The 17,055-nt window shown below is 38.7% G+C and overlaps 1 protein-coding gene across 2 annotated transcripts in view; it reads right to left on the bottom strand.

Annotated features, from left to right (window-relative positions):
• Positions 1-17,055, bottom strand: part of ARHGAP24 (Rho GTPase activating protein 24) — an 881,345-nt gene that overhangs the window by 557,715 nt on the left and 306,575 nt on the right. Inside the window, exon 1 of one of the 2 annotated variants that reach the window (XM_066233834.1) lies at positions 10,481-10,849. The exons of the other annotated variant lie outside the window; for it this stretch is intronic. The gene's annotated coding sequence lies outside the window, so the exon portion shown is untranslated. Of the gene's footprint in view, positions 1-10,480; positions 10,850-17,055 lie in introns of those variants that run through there. 2 annotated transcript variants of the gene reach the window in all.

Here is a 17,055-nt window from a genome sequence, read left to right on the forward strand (position 1 = left end):
AACTTGGATAAGTCAGTAGCTTTGTGATCACTGAATAAGTGGGTTTTGGAGCCCAGTGTGTGTTTTTATTTGCCCTCCAAGTGCAAGCTAGGATTAAAACTAATGGACCACCAGTTCTTGGCTCTGTTGTTTCTTTTCCTACTGTCCGAATCCAATGCGAACCTGCATGAATGAGCCAGGCAGCTGGGATGGTGGCCATGGCTACTGACTTTACAGTATCTATGAGGTTTTTTCTTTTGTTTTTTTTGTGGGGTATTTTTGCTTAATCCTTTCACTTTTTTCACTTAACCTTCAAATCCCCTTGACTGGGACACCTATTAATCTGTTCTCTGTATCTATGAGACTGCTTCTACTTTATGTTGTTCATTAGATTCCACATGAGTGAAGTCATATGGCACTTTTTTTTCTCTGACTGGCTTATTTCACTTAGCATAATGCTCTCCAGGTCCATCAAAGAGGATGCTTTTAAGTCTTCAAGTAAATATACCCTTCAACCAAAAAACCAAGTACAACAGTAAATTACATTAAGAACAACAATGAACAAAGTCTGGTCAATGTAATATTATCTGCTCTCTCTTTAAAGTAATGGTATAAACCAATAAATATCATAAACATATTTACTGTTTTCTTTAAGGGAAAAAATATCCCAGTATAAAATTTTATCTTGCTTCCATTTTTCTGAAAATACTTTTTATCATAAGTATTAGAGTCACATTAATTAAAATATCGGTATCATCTTTTCTATATGCACTTGTCAAAATAAATATCTCAGTTAGTAAAATATGGAGTGTAGTATTTTATGAATTCTTAATTTAATTTCTACTTTTTTACAGCTGTTCAGGCATCTGGACTATTTTCACTAAAATGCTTCATATTGAACACAACTTAGTTATTCCAGGCTCAGGGCTATTCACAAAGAATGTTAAGTTTTTAGCTTGTAGTTCTAAAAGAAAGTACAGGATCCAACTACTCCATGTCCTTCCACATATAAACTAACTGATGTCTGTGAAACTTACCCACCTGCACCATGAATAGGCATCATGGAAAAGCAGGGGGAAGCCCTGGCCAGACAGCTTGGTTGGCATCGTGCTGAAGCACGGAGGTTGTCAGTTCAATCCCTGGTCAGGGCACATACAGATTGATGTTCCTGTCTCTTTCTCTCCCTTCCTCCCTCTCTCTCCAAATCATTAAGTAATAAACACTAATAAAAAAAAGAAAAACAGGGAAAATTACACAAAAATCATAGTTATACAACACAGGACAGCATTCTGTGGAGAATGAAATCTTTAATCAGTATAATATATTATGTACTTTTAATCACTTGCAAGTAATTTAATATATTATTAACTAATTTTCTTTCATGAATTCCAAATGCAACTTTTGAATATATAATTGCCCTTAATCACCTGGAAACTTCATTAAAACTCAAATGGCTGGGCCTTGGTGAGGCTCAAGAATTTGCCTTTCTAACAAGTTCCCAGATTAAAATAATGCCACTGGTTCTGGGACTACACTTTGAAAAGTGCTATTTTAAAGAATTTTTAGAAGTGCTTTTATATAACAGCTATCAATAACCAGAAGTACATTTTTCATGTGACTTGCACACACTCACACACACACACACAAACAAATAGAAATTAAAACCTGTGAAACAATTATTACGTTTACTACATGTAATGAACCCTGATTTCTTTTTATTCTATTTCATCCTAGTTTACTCATTTTCACTGAAAAAGAAACATTGATTATGAACCACTAATTCGATTTCATGATCACTGATAGACCAAGACCTATGACTTAAAAAAGACTGCTCAGGACTCCCATGTTTATCCTTTAATTTCACAATAATAACTGTTGAAACACATTAATACTTACCAGGTGTCAGACACCCTTCTAGTCTCTTTACATGAATTGCTCACTTCATCAATTAAAAACTCATAGTAACACTATGAAATAGGTATTATTTAATGCCCATATTCACAGAGAGGAAATCTGAAGTTCAAGGTTAATGCAACTTGCCCAAGGTCACAATGTCTGTGTATATCATACCAAGGTTGGAACATAAGTCTAATTACAAACATAATGGTAAAGATTGCTCCATTAAAGTGAGATGTTGGAGAGGCTGCGGAGAAAAGGGAACTCTCATCCACTGTTGGTGGGACTGTAAAGTAGTACAACCATTATGGAGGAAAGTATGGTGGTTCCTCAAAAAACTGCAAATAGAACTACCTTATGACCCAGCAATCCCTCTACTGGGTATATACCCCAAAACCTCAGAAACATTGATACGTAAAGACACATGTAGCCCTATGTTCATTGCAGCACTGTTCACAGTGGCCAAGACATGGAAACAACCAAAAAGCCCTTCAATAGAAGACTGGATAAAGAAGATGTGGCACATATACACTATGGAATACTACTCAGCCATAAGAAATGATGACATCAGATCATTTACAGCAAAATGGTGGGATCTTGATAACATTATACGGAGTGAAATAAGTAAATCAGAAAAAAACAAGAACTACATGATTCCATACATTGGTGGAACATAAAAACGAGACTAAGAGACATGGACAAGAGTGTGGTGGTTACCAGGGGTGGGGAGAGGGAGGACATGGGAGGGAGGGAGGGAGAGAGTTAGGGGGAGGGGGAGGGGCACAGAGAACTAGATAGAGGGTGGCGGAGGACAATCTGACTTTGGGCGAGGGGTATGCAACATAATTTAATGACAAAATAACCTAGACATGTTTTCTTTGAATATATGTACCCTGATTTATTAATGTCATCCCATTACCATTAATAAAAATTTATTAAAAAAATAAATAAATAAAGTGAGATGTTTTAGTTTTGAACCCCAGAGCTACCATTTAGTGGCTGTGTGGTTTTGGTAAGTTACTAAGCCTCTCCAAGTTTCAGTTTTCCCTTCTATAAAAGAAAGATAATAATAGAGCCTACTTATGTGGGAGCTGTGAGGATTAAAGGAGATAACCCATGACAAGTGCTTGGCATAACTAGCACATAATAAGGCTTTAATAATTGTTATTTATTATCAGACAGACACAGAATTCCTAATTGCCACGTCATCCACTGCCTCCCTTCCCTTCGCTTCCAGTCCCAGTGCTGTCTCTGGAGTTGCCTTTTTTTCTACTTCATTGGCTTCTAATATTTGTTATCCTGTGACCTTGCCTCTGTCCTTCTCTCTATCCTCCTTTTTCAACTCTATCTGTTGTGCAGGAGTTCTTAGAACTCCACACCCAGATCATTCTTTGTGGCCTCCACCAGTCTCTAGGCACCAAAGACCGTGGCTCCCCTGTGGAACCTGCCAATTTGAACCTAGCAGCAAAGATACATAAAAGCTATTCCACAGTGAAATGTGAGCTGTTACCAAATACATGAAGTTCCTAATCAGCAAATCACAGATGTGAGAATGCTAAAGCCTTCTGTATACTCACAGGTGTATTTATATAAAATCATCAACATTGCACTTGACCATTTCACAATAAGAAACCATAATGAGATACAAAAATCAAAATGAAACTCTGAAGTTGATGCTCACATACTAAAGCCCAGGATTATGAAATTATGCACAACGCAGTAATAGCAGGCCCTTCTGAGTCCCTGGCTCTCTTCTCTGCAGAAGTTCCTTCAAATGAGAAATTTTAAAATGAGATATTCCCTTCACAATAAAACAATCAGAGAAAACTCTCAAGAGGATGGAGATTTCTCTTCTCTGGGTATCTTTACAAACAGGAGTGTGATGCTCTCCCACAACTCCTGTGATAAATTTCCATCCTTGAGAAATACTGATGTGGAAACCTCCCTACTGCTCATTTCATTTCTGTGTACCCAGTGAGGAACGCCACCACTGACCCAACTTTTCTCCCTTTCTCAGTTGTTATCCCCCAAAAAATCATATTTCCCTTATATCTTACAGCTTTCCCACATTGAGTCTCTAGTTCTCAGACCAAGGACTACTTTGTCCCATTCTGATCCCTCTACTTCTACCTGTCCCTCACTGTGCTCCTGGGGTTTGTGTCCCCATGTCTGAAAATTAAGTAATGGGGGTAGATCACAGAAGCCTATGGACCACACCTTTTCTGTTTACTTTTCACCAGAAAATAAAGTCTGGCCAGGCTGAGCACTATAGATTAATTCGATTATTGGCCTGTAGTAGCAGAAGTCTCTTTTCTCCTAAGAGAACCTTGACAGTGGTAATCCATCACAGATGCCCTAACTCATCAACACAAGGATGCCTTCACCTAAAAGAACCACCAGAGAGTTCAAAGACCAGTTCATGGAGATTAAGTTGAAACCAGGGTCTGTACCCATGGAACACAAAGATTATGATTCTAAAATTAATAACTGCAGAGCAAAGCACTGAGAGGAAGGTCACATAGCAAAAAGAGCTGGCTATTTGGATCCAGTTAGACCTGATTTTGATTCTCAATTGTGTATCACTCACTATCTTACCTTGGATAAGTGCCTTTATCTCTCTGAGTCTACTCTAAACATTCTCATACAATACAGAGAATAACACCTGAATTAGATAGAATGGGGTTTACTTCTAGAATTACTAATTCCAATTACTTCTAGAATTACATGGAACATATGAAGAACATCTCACAGAATGCTTGTTACTTAGTAGTTACTTAATTCATCAGAGCAGCAATTTTCAACCTTTTTTATTTTAGAGGACACATTGACTAATTACTAAAATTCTGCAGCACACCAAAAAATATATTATTTGCCCATCAACAAAAAATAGATATAATTTTTATTTATTCACACATGACAACTATTATTGTAGTGGCTGTTGTCATTTTTTTATTTGACAACCTAAGGACAAAGAGGTCAATGCCCCTGCCTAAATAGTCAGGTATTGCATGTTTTAAAAATTCTTGCGGCACAGTGGTTGAAAATCACTGCATTAGAGTGATTAGCATTATGACAGTCTGTGAGACTCAAAGAGAGAGAAAATTTTCAAAACAAAAATGAGCCTATTTTCTCCCCCCCACCTACCCCCCACCCCCTACTTGGGGAATTTGAAAAATTACTTTGTTTTTCTGAAAACTCAATTTGACAATCAGGAAACGAACTTCATTACAGCTTCATAAGACTCAATGTATTAATAAATTTTATTTGCAAGAAAAAATGGCCTTTCTCAGATATACCTAATGTCTTCTCCTATCCATCTGTGATACACATATTGAAAAGAACTCACATATGTGATCTTATAATACTTTCAAAATAAACATGATCTTCCTCCTAAAATTTTCAAGCAATGTAACATTTGAGGCAAGCCATTTTATCCATCAGGGAATACAAAAACAGTACCTAGAACATTTCAAGGAACCACATAAAAATGATCTGGAAAATTATTGACTCTAAAATACTAGCCTAAAACTACAAAATATAAATTTATAAATATTTAACTATAAATCTAAAAAGAGCTAAAAGAAGTCAAAATGAAGTATTTCAACCTAGTTCCACAATAATTGGAACTCACTTATTTAAGAGGTATGGGTATGATGGGTGCATTAGAGTAAGAATAAAGGGATGCAAATCATGTCAGTAAGCCTTGACTAGGGTGCAATTGAGCATAAAGTTTAGTTCAGCTTCTTGGATGACAAAACAAAAAAAGAAACTGGTGATTTTTTAGTCTCTTTTTTCTTCTAACAAAGAAACCAGAGATACACATTTTTTGAATTAATAAAAGCAAAGATAAATTTATAGAGATCATTACATAAGGAATATTTAAAAACATAACAGAAAGAGCCAACATCCCAACATACTATATTTTCCATATATATCATCTCTTTCACATTGACTTTCAGTAAAATAAATAAATAAATAAAGTATTATATTAAAGCATAGTGTAATGAAGAGAATGTGACAAAAAAAAGTGTTGTAATATGATTAGGGTATGTAACTTTGTGATCATGTAATTTGATAAAAATAGAAAACATGGAAGACTTAGAAAACTGAGTAGACTATTACTCTTAAATATCAATGCCTGTTCTTCCAGTCTTCTCAAAGATATTGTGTTGGAGCAACTTGAGCTTAAGACACCTGACTAGTGCTGAAAACACAAGCATTTTGCATTCTTAATTGAAAAATTATCCACATGCCAAACAGCAGGTATGCAAGTGACAAAGGTAACACTGCTCCAAAAATGAAATGAGCCAATTTGTATTTTGGCAACACCCTTCTCTGTGTTAGGCAGAAGAAATAATTGTAGAAAAAGACATTTGTTATTGGTGTTCATGAAAAAAAAAAAAGAACTTTGGATTTGCCTAAGTGCACAAATGAAATGAAAAGAAAATCAATATAAGAATCAGTAACATGAAAGATGGTGTCCCCCTGAATTTTTCCCTCTCCATCCACATTCTCCTTTAATTAAATCCAGTTCCCCTCAAGTACTACCACTCAAGGTAATTATTAAATAGCCAAAATTAGTATTTCTGTTTTGTTTGATTAAGATTATTGTCCATTCCACAGGCAACAGACCCTCCATATTCCACCCCATTATCAGTGCTCACATCCAAATCCAGGAGGACCTCCCATTGAGATTTGATAGATTGCAGATTTTATATTATAACATAAAAAAACAACTGTGGAAAATTTGTATCTATTATAACTGCTTCTATTACCTTTAAGCTCAAGTGATTTCCAGAATAAAAAAATGATTCCACAGTAGCTTTTTGTCATGTTTTATTTTTGCTCTATAATTGCAAAACACCACATTTCATCTGTTGCGGGAATTAAATGGGCATGTGTAGACTGATTCTGGAATTAAATTATGTTTTGTAGTATTGTTATTTTTGGAAAATGAACTGTCAGTCCAAATAGACATTTTTTTCAAATGGATTTTAGGGAAATAACTATCTGCATAAAGTAGACTCCACTAGTACTTTATTCACTCATGTCTTTGCTTGTTTGTTTATTAAGGAAATATTAACAGGTGTCTACTACATATTTCAGACACTGGGCTGGACACTAGGATACAGGTGAGTCCCCCTCCACCAATACACTCATTAAGGAACTCAATGTAGTTGGTTGGGGCAGGGAGACACATAAAAATTATTATTCAAAGTGTGTTCAAAACACCATGGAAACAAAACTGATAAAATTATTCATTCACAAAGAAAACAAGATAGAAGGTGACAGAGGACAATCTGACTTTGGGTGATGGGTATGCAACATAATTGAACAACAAGATACCCTGGACTTGTTATCTTTGAATATATGTATCCTGATTTATTGATGTCACCCCATTAAAAAAATAAAATTATTTAAAAAAAATTATTCATTCTTTTTGCATGGAATTGGGAAAGTCCTACAAAAAAGAAGTTCCACTTGCAATAGACCACCAAGAATCAAGAGAGACTTTCCAGGAAGAGGGAATTCCAGGAGAATGAATATCTGTGAGCAAGAAATCAAAAGTGTGAACAGATAGGGGTCCTTGATAAGAAGAGAAAGCTAAAAAGAAAGAGCTTTAAAAGTTTTTAGTCACAATTCTAAAGAGTTTGAAGTCAATGTAGTTCATTGGGATCTACCAAAGGTTTTAAAACAAGGGACTTACATGATTAGATCTGTACTTTATAAAAATTAACTGCAGCAATGCCACGGTAGCGTGAAGATGCTACTTAAAAGCATACATGTACACAATTACCTCCCAAAACTGATCATTCTTTGACTCTTCATCACAATAACCATTCCATTTCCCAATGTGCTTTAACTTGGGTGCTAAAACCATCATAATCTTGTGAAGTTTGAGTTCATGTGGCAAAGACAGATGGGTTACTATTACAAGGCTCAATACGTGGCTCCAACTCTTCACATGAAGATCATTAACTTCATGGCTGAGTCAACTATTTACAATTTTATTTTTAAATACCTTTGTCTATTTGCAAGAAATCATAATCCTTTAACCATGAATTTAAGAGCAAACAGGCTTATTATTTTAATTTTAACTCTCGTCTGCTTTTTCCCTCATTATAGAATGAATGTTATTATCATCAACGTCCTTCACACCCATGTATAACCAATTGGGTGGTTGTCCCTTTTACTGGGCTCCAAACTGAAGCTCTATTCACTTCCTCCATATTGTTTTTCCAAAGCACACCTTTACCAAAAACTGAAACATGACAGAAAGAAAGAATCAGCATTACTTATGCTCAACTCATGGGAAAAAAAAAACTTTCAAAAATGACCAGAAAATACCACAGAAGAATGACTACAGGTAACTAAGATCATCCTACAGCAAACACTAAGATCAGGAACCGAATGTGTGGCCTGGAATTTTCAGCAGCACCGACTGCTTTCAGCCCTGAGAAACAAACCTGGGCACTAACGGAGCCAGAAAGAAAACACACTTCACTTTGTGGGCCAGTAGGTCACAGTAAAATGACTTGGGCACTGTTGGTAAACATCAAGTAGGCTTTTGGCCAAGACAGCAAAGTAATCAGAATCAAACCACTCAGTACCACCTGCTACACATTCCTCACCCTTCCTGCCCCACCTCCCACTTCCCTTAACCCCTACCCTTCACCCTGGAGAGTCCAAGATCACACAGTAAATAAAATAGTGCCTGGATGAAAATTCTCAGAGTTTGGCCATTACTATCCCAAACAAAACCTAAAAGGCTTTATTGAAAATTCTCAGAGTTTGGCCACTACCATCCCAAACAAAACCTAAAAGGCTTTCACTGGGGATTTCAGCCAAGAACACTTTGCAGTTTTATGCTTAAATCTATGCTCTTGTCTGGAAGGATGCATTGCTATTTGTTCTGCAATGAATTATTTTTTCTTGAGAACTTAAATCTTTCCCACTTACTTTCAGGTTTGTATTCTCAGAATGGTTCAAATTCACAGTATACACTTCAGCTCAAAAGAGCATTCCTGAGACCATTCCCCTCTCAATCCAAACCCCTTGGGATTAAGTAATAAAACTGAAGAATATAGTTGAAAGCCAACGACAGACAGTTTCAACAGCCTTTTACATGTAGAAAGGATTATAGATTTTCTTTCCTTTTATTATGCTACTTGTGTACTCTTACTCATAGCTCACACTAAATTCCAGATCTAAAAAACTCAGTCTGTCCCTTCTTACCACTTAAAGCTCTTCCACCAAGAACATACCTCCTGTGAGTAGTAGGAGGATATTATTTATTTTTAAGTTTTGTCAATATCTCAATTCTCCAAGATGCTTAAATGAATACTCTGACACTCAGCAACGACTCTAAGAAGAAAAGATTTCTGGACTTGCTACCTGAAAGGCACTCAGGGAAGGCAAAAGGGGGAACTGTATTATTGGGCTGTCTCTTAGAAGTTCAAATATCCCCAGAAAAGAGGAAGCATTAAGAAATTTATAAAGGAGAGATTTGAACAAGTCTTATGTGCTTTTATATTTATTTGTTTTCTGGCTTTTTTCTGATACAGTAATTCTGTGTGTTTTATGATGTCCAGTTTAATACCAACATTCAGTCTTTCATTTAAGAGTTGGTTTTGCATTCTAATGAGAATCATGAGACTGATTATATTTGATTCATCTGTTCATCCCTTTCTTAGTAATTGAGTAAACCTCTTAATTCTACTGTAAATACCCCTAGATTCCAATTAATTTGTCTTAGTAGACACAGCAGCACATATTGTTTTACTTATGGAAAAGCAAACCCCTTAAAACTTTTGTATTTCAAATACCCAGCATGATTTATTAGTTTCTTCTTTTTAAAAAGAGATGAAGCAATGATGTTTTGTTAGGTTTTTAAAAAGAGTTCACAAAATAAACTATGATGGAAGCATTACTTGGAGATGATTTCTTAATTCAAATGAATTAAAATAGATTACAAGGAAGTGTGGTCTCCCCAATACTAGTTGGTATTGAAAACCTAAGGAATGCAGAGTAACATTACCTCTTCCTATTCGGGGATTTATCTAAAGAACCATTTTTAATGAGAATATGGGTACTTCCTCAAAAGTTATTGTTTTAAAAATCTAGACAAACCCTTTCGGGTGGCTTAAACTTCACCAAAGACCAATGTTTTGTGTTTGCATTTACAGTGATTATTATTAAAACCTATCTCTGTCTGTCTGTTATCTAGGAAAACTCTAACATAAGACAGTAACGGCGACAAGCAGGGAGGAACAGGAGGCTGGTTAGTAAGAAGGCTCTGATTACATAAAGTTTTTCATTAAGTCCATCTATTTAAACACATAGTACCAGCCCCCGCTGTTTCATCCTTTTAAAAATAATTTTAAAAGGAGCATTGTTTCCCATTGCGCGCACGCACGCGCGCGCGCGTGCACATACACAAATACACACACACACATACACACACACTGCACCAGCACGGGATTCCTGCGATCCCTCCTTTCCTCCCCAGTAGTCCCTTCCCCTGCTGCGGGCAGCTGTGCCCGCAGCCCCCGCGCGCCCCCAAGGCCGCGTCCCAGCCTCCCGCGGTGGCTCCGGCGTCACCTACCCTGCTCCGAGCGCACGACAGACGCGGGACAGCCGATGGAAGAGACTCCCAGGACAAGCCGAAAGAAAGGGAAAAGAAATAAAGGGGGTGGGAAGTCTCCTTTACTTCCCACAACAAGGGGAAGTGTTGCGCCCCACGCGCTTGGTTGCTCCGCAGCTGTGGTTTCGGAGGAAATTCTCTGCGGCCGAAAGAGCTGCGGCTGGGGTGGAAAGTTGTGGGTGTCCCCCCCACCCCGCCGCCTGTGCCTCGATCCTCTCCTGTCCCCGCCGCAGCCCTGACAGCTCCAAGGTCCTCCGAGACCCTCCGGAGCCCTGCCGGTTTCCACCCGGAGCAGGGCTGAGTTGCCACATGCACTTGAGAAATCTTAGCAGTTGCGCAAAAAAGAGTCCCAGAAGTTAGAAAGAGTGATTGTGTGTGAATGAGTAAATATACAGTACAAGAGGCTGGAACAACTGAGCGGGGCCAACCCTCAGACGCAGCTCGGGGTTTCAGATTTCATTTGGCAACTGGCAGCTTCAGACGACTCGAGCGGCTCTACTGGGGAGGCCGGGAGGAGCCCTGCCCGCATCCAGCGCCTCACTGCTGCTATCTCCGGGTCTGCATGACACTGCCCGGTGTCGGCCCGGGACCACCAGGCAGAGCCCGCCCCGCCTCCGTGCCCCCGTGGCTGCCGTCACGCATTTCATTTCATATGTATCATAAATACGTGTTGGTCACAGATTTGGGGCTGTGGGTGAGTGCGAGAGGGATGGAAAATACATGTCTCTTGACCTCTAGGAACTTGACATTTCTTTGGCCAAACTCCACACACCGGTTTTACTCGCTTCCCTAGGCTCCGAGTAAAATCTTATTTCTCAATCAGAATAACCTGCGTCGTTAAACCTGGATTCCTAGAAATGTTTATTGGATGCCCTCTACTTCGAGCCTCAGAGAAAATCAAAGCATAATTACTTTCTTTATCATGGTGTAAGGGCTCTCAGAATTACACAGTATGAAGGAAAGAGAGTAAGTGAACATTTTGCTGATGCAGCCCCCTCTCTATACACCACCGACAAAAATCTAACTTCAAATCTAGAGCTTACAGTATGAGTTACCTGGAATGCTAACTTGTTTCAAAAAGCTTTATAAAGCTCTCTGCTTTCGATTATTTAGAAGTTGTCACCAGATTTCTGTAAGACAGAAAATAAGAGTGACCTTATTAGAGCTTGCCAGTGATATGGAAGAAGAGCACACATTGAAAAGAAGAAAAAGAAGAGCACACATTTAAATTTAGAAATACCAAAAATAAAAGTCTGCCTGGACATTGAGGTGTTTTTTTTCTTTTATTCTTTTTTTCTGGTTTCCTTGAGTCTTTCTTCCTGGTAAATGCCCTGTTGGGCCTTTTAGAAAGGTGTATGACATTCTTAGCCATAAGAAATGTAGCTTATTTTCTTCTTTTTCTTCTTTTTTTTTTTTTTTTTTTTTTTAGTAAGGGGAGGGGAAGGGACGGTCAGACAGGAAGGGATAGAGATGAGAAGCATCAATGCTTCATTGCATCATCTTAGTTGTTCATTGATTGTTTTCTCATATGTGCCTTGACTGGGGGTTCCAATGGAGTCAGTGACCCTTGCTCAAGCCAGCGACCTTGGGTTCAGGCCAGCAACCTTGAGCTCAATCCAGCAACCATGGGGTCATATCCAGTGATGGGATTCAGCCAGTACACACTGGTTCAGAAGAACTAATATCTAAATTTTTGTTGAGTTCAAAGAACCGGTTATTACAATGGCACTTGTTTTGGGGGGTTTGTTTTTTTTTTTTTTGTATTTTTCTGAAGTTGGAAACAAGGAGGCAGTCAGACAGACTCCCGCATGCGCCTGACCAAGATCCACCCAGCACGCCCACCAGGGGGTGATGCTCTGCCCATCTGGGGCATTGCTCTGTTGCAACCAGAGCCATTCTAGCACCTGAGGCAGAGGCCATAGAGCCATCCTCAGCGCCCAGGCCAACTTTGCTCCAATGGACCCTCAGCTGCGGGAGGGGAAGAGAGAGACAGAGAGGAAGGAGAGGGGCAGGGGTGGAGAAGCAGATGGGTGCCTCTCCTGTGTGCCCTGGCCTGGAATCAAACCCGGAACTCCTGCACGCGAGGCCAACACTCTACCACTGAGCCAACCGGCCAGGGCCACAATGGCACCTGTAATCAGCATTTTCTCTAAGGTGGATGCCTGAGCAGCCACCAAATGTGGAATCACAAATTTACATTCCTTACTCTTTTTTAATGTTCATCTGCACAACAGCATATTCTAAGGACCTGTAGAAATGTTCATTATGTCCATAGGTGAAAAAAGTTTGATGGAACTATGCTTGTAATATTTATTTATTCATTTCATAAAACTCACTATAACTTTGATGAAATATTACATTTTAATTCCCTTGTGTTTGTTACCTCAGTAAACAAACACCTAACATAAAGAGAAAAAGTGCCAAACAACCAGGAGGTGACAAGCTGTCATTGGAAATAGCTTAGATAATAGTTTTATTGTTTTTGTCAGGTATTATTCAATATTTTTTCATTAATTTTTTAAAAACTTTTTCTTATAATCTGATTTTGTGTACCTCTTTTATTATTCTTATTTAAGTATGAAATAATAAACTACCTTTTGGTATATCTTTTTTTATACTTAAATTGGTCATTAGGGCAAAGAACAGGTTGTTAAATTATTTGAATCCCACCACTGGTCATGTCTATGATCTCACGCTCAAGCTGGCCACCCAATGCTCAAGCTGGGAGCCTGCACTCAAGGCAATGAGCCCACAATCAAGTCTGTGACCTCAGGGTTTTGAACCTGGGTCCTCTGTGTCCCAAGATGAAGCTCTAGCCACTGCAGCGTTGACTGATCAAGTGCTTATTTTCTAATTGATAGGAATAAGTAACCTTAATCAACCTATTTGGTTTTAGGTGTTCTAGCAGTTTTAGGTGAAAGCTGGAAGACACCATGAAATTAAGCAAAATGAAATCTGCATGCATCTGATGGAGGCAAAAGCCTCAGGAAGAAAAGTGTCCATAGGTATAATTCAAGATACTGACATTAAAAAAGACAAGGAATCTATCGGATCAGTATGCTATTTCAGAATCTAAAAATTATTGCCTGACCAGGCAGTGGTGCAGTGGATAGAGCATTGGCCTGGAACACTGAGGACCCAGGTTTGAAACCCTGAGGTCACCAGCTTAAGTGTGGGCTCACCAGCTTGAGCATGGGATTAGAGACATACATGAACCCCTGATTGCTTGCTTGAGCTCAGAGGTCACTGGCTTGAGCAAGGGGTCATTGGCTCAGCTGGAGCACCACCTCGTCAAGACACATAAGAGAAGCAATCAATGAACAATTAAATGCTGCAACTATGGGTTGACGCTTCTCCTCTCTCCTCTTGTCCATCTCATTCTGTCTCACTAAAAAAAGAAAAAGAAAGAAAGAAAAAAGAAGAAATTATTACTACAAGTAATGTAGACTCCATACAACAAAATTGAACTCAGGTACTACTGGGTAGTCCCTAATCCAAATGATTAAGACATGGCTCTGTGACATACCCTTGTGTCCAAGGCCTTTTTTCTTCACATATCCTGACTCTGCCTCCACTCTTTCTATTTGATATAATTTCATTGACCTGTGTGATGCTAGTGATTATCTTAATCTAGACAGTAAAATTTAAGGATAAGAAGATTGTTACTTGGGGATTAATCAGCAGGAAGATAATCTAAGAATACAAGCCTCCTCTTGCCTTCCCACAGCCCCATGGAAAGAGAAGAGCCACTATATTTCTTTCTCAGAAGCTTCTCAGGGATTTTGCAAAGATCTTTCTTACAAGAGAGAAGAATCTAAACTAGAAATACATGGTTGCTCACAAGACTCAGACTATTTTATTCCTCTCCTATGTGTGGGTTAATTGGGACTGGGAGATATCCCTCACACAGATTATAGTGACTTTAAAGAAGAAATAAATTCTTAAATAAGAGACTTGAAAGATTCCAACCAGAGGAGGGTGCTGATGTGACTGACATAGACTGATATGAATTGAATGGTATCAGTCATTCAATTCCCAGGGTCTCCAGTAAGAACCTGCCCAAGGCATCACTTAAAGCTGGGTTTTACCAGTCAACTTAATTCTGAGTTAAGGGCATGCTTCAAATGAACTGCACAAAAACCACAAATGATTCCAGGTTAAGGACTAATTTTCCAAGGTTCCGAAGTCATAGACACCCTCAGAAGAAGGATCTGTGAAAGGTCTATATGAAAGGCAGGTTTGAGGAGCCTCAGATGTACAAGGGGGTATGTAATTGCGCCAGGATAAGAGGGATTTCAGGGACCTAGAAATTAAATAGGAAGAAGAGGAAGAGAAAGAGGAGGAGACAGAAAGGGAAGAAAAGTAGGACAAAGAGGAGGAAGAGAAGGAACGAAAGATGATAATGGCTTCAGTAGATTTAGATAAATTGTTTGAGTATCAGCATTGCCAGAGTCAAGGACAGGAAAGGCAGCCATGGACAAAGCCTCTGGCTGCTGTTGTCAGGTCAGTTTGATAGGAATTTAGTTAGAGGAATGGTCATCAAATAAGTTTGTAAATATGATATATATGTTTGTTCGCTTTAGTTTGCATTGGGTGTGGGGGACAGGCTGTAAGCAGGCAGGGTTGTTATAGCCTAAGGCTTAGTTTTAAAACTAAGTCTTTCCCACCCTAAGTGACTTTGTATCAGAGACTTCTTTGTTTGTATATTGGATTAAAGGTTTTGATTTCTACACTATAAAATGGGGCAGAAGAGCCCATGTTGGAGGAGAGCAGAGAAAGGCCACGTGGAGGAGAGGAGAAGCAGCCAAGATGGCGGACTGCTGAAGGAGAAGCCAGTTTGTGCAGAGTTTGTGCAGAGAGAAGGGGATGGGGAACAGAGGTGAATTAGGCTGGTGAGGCACAAACCTTTGATCCTAAGAAAACTCAGATAAGTCAGTGGCTTTGGGAGCCCTGAATGGAAAGGGAAGTGTTTTCCCACTGTGTGTATTTCTTGACCACCAGGTGCAAGCTAGGATTAAAGCTAATGGCCCACCAGTTCTTGTCTCCATTGTTTCATTACCGTCTGTCTGAATCAAATGTAAACCTGCATGTGAATGGCCATGATGGCGGCCCCTGGCCTTACAAGGAAACTCAGAAAGAATCTGTAGAATCACCTTGTCTAATATTTCAAGTATATGAGTCAGAAGGTACTATTTTACAAGTATGAGTTTTAAAATGTATTTTAATGTACTTCACCAATTTAAAAATTGCAGTTTTTTACCAGATTCCTTGCTGTATTCTTTGAAGATCTTAGCATAGAGTAACACATATTGTCATGTTACCCACTTGCCCATTAATATCAGATACTGGGGCTCTTTAATTATATTTTCTTTTGTGAAAACATGAATTCCTAAGAGGGCAAAAAACACAGTAACAAAACAGAATAGTCAAGAATTGCCAGAATCCTAACATTTCCTTCAGGCTCTCACCAACAATGCACAATTTGTGTGGGTGCTGAAATATGCCAAGATCTGATTTCAGGATTAAGATAGAAGGCTATGCTTTAGAGCAGGGGGCGGGAACCTTTTTGGCTGAGAGAGCCATGAACACCACATATTTTAAAATGTAATTCCGTGAGAGCCATACAACAACCCATGTACATTATGCATTATCCAATAAAAATTTGGTGTTGTCCCAGAAGACAGCTGTGATTGGCTCTAGCCACCTGCAATCATGAACATGAGCGGTAGGAAATGAATGGATTGTAATAGATGAGAATGTTTTACATTTTTAACGTTATTTTTTTTTATTAAAGATTTGTCTGTGAGCCAGATACAGCCACCAAAAGAGCCACATCTGGCTCATGAGCCATAGGTTCCTGACCCCTGCTTTAAAGCATCTCAGTTCCAAAAACGTCTGTTTTTTCTTTTTATTTTCTGATGTAAGTTCTTTTTCAAGAAAGTGCAGCTTTGTCTTACTAAAATAAGGTGAAAAGAGATTCAAGGAGTTTGTGTCCACCCTCCAACAATTTGTATCACATGATTCAGGGAAAGGGGAGGTACTACTTCCGCGAAAGGGTAGGGCCAATCAATCCAGCTAAATCCCTGGGAGACAGATGAGGAGAGAAAGCACAAAGGAGAGAAAGGCTACCATAGCCATAGATTCCTTCCTGCTTCTATGATCCATCAAAGGCCTGCTATCAGTCAAAGGTCTCAAAAATAAAGCATGTTATGTGGCCACTTAGGTCCTGAGTAGAACATAGCATCAACCATCACTATATTCTTATTTCACTGACATAGTTTTGATGGCACCCCAGTCACACTCCATCATCCTCTAGACCCCCAGAGTAGATGATACAACAACAAAAAAATTTTAAAAACTGTGATTAAATTTATTTGTAAATGTGTTTCTTGTTTTTTGTAAATTAAAAAAATAATACATGTTCAGTGCATGAAATCAGGAAACCAAAAAGGAGCATAAGAAGACATTTAAAATGGACATTTTTTGCTTTTCAAATATTGTTAATTAGATTAAAACTAGACATAATTTGAACACGT

The sequence above is a fragment of the Saccopteryx bilineata genome, chromosome 5, assembly GCF_036850765.1.
Source record: "Saccopteryx bilineata isolate mSacBil1 chromosome 5, mSacBil1_pri_phased_curated, whole genome shotgun sequence".
NCBI classification, from domain to species: domain Eukaryota; kingdom Metazoa; phylum Chordata; class Mammalia; order Chiroptera; family Emballonuridae; genus Saccopteryx; species Saccopteryx bilineata.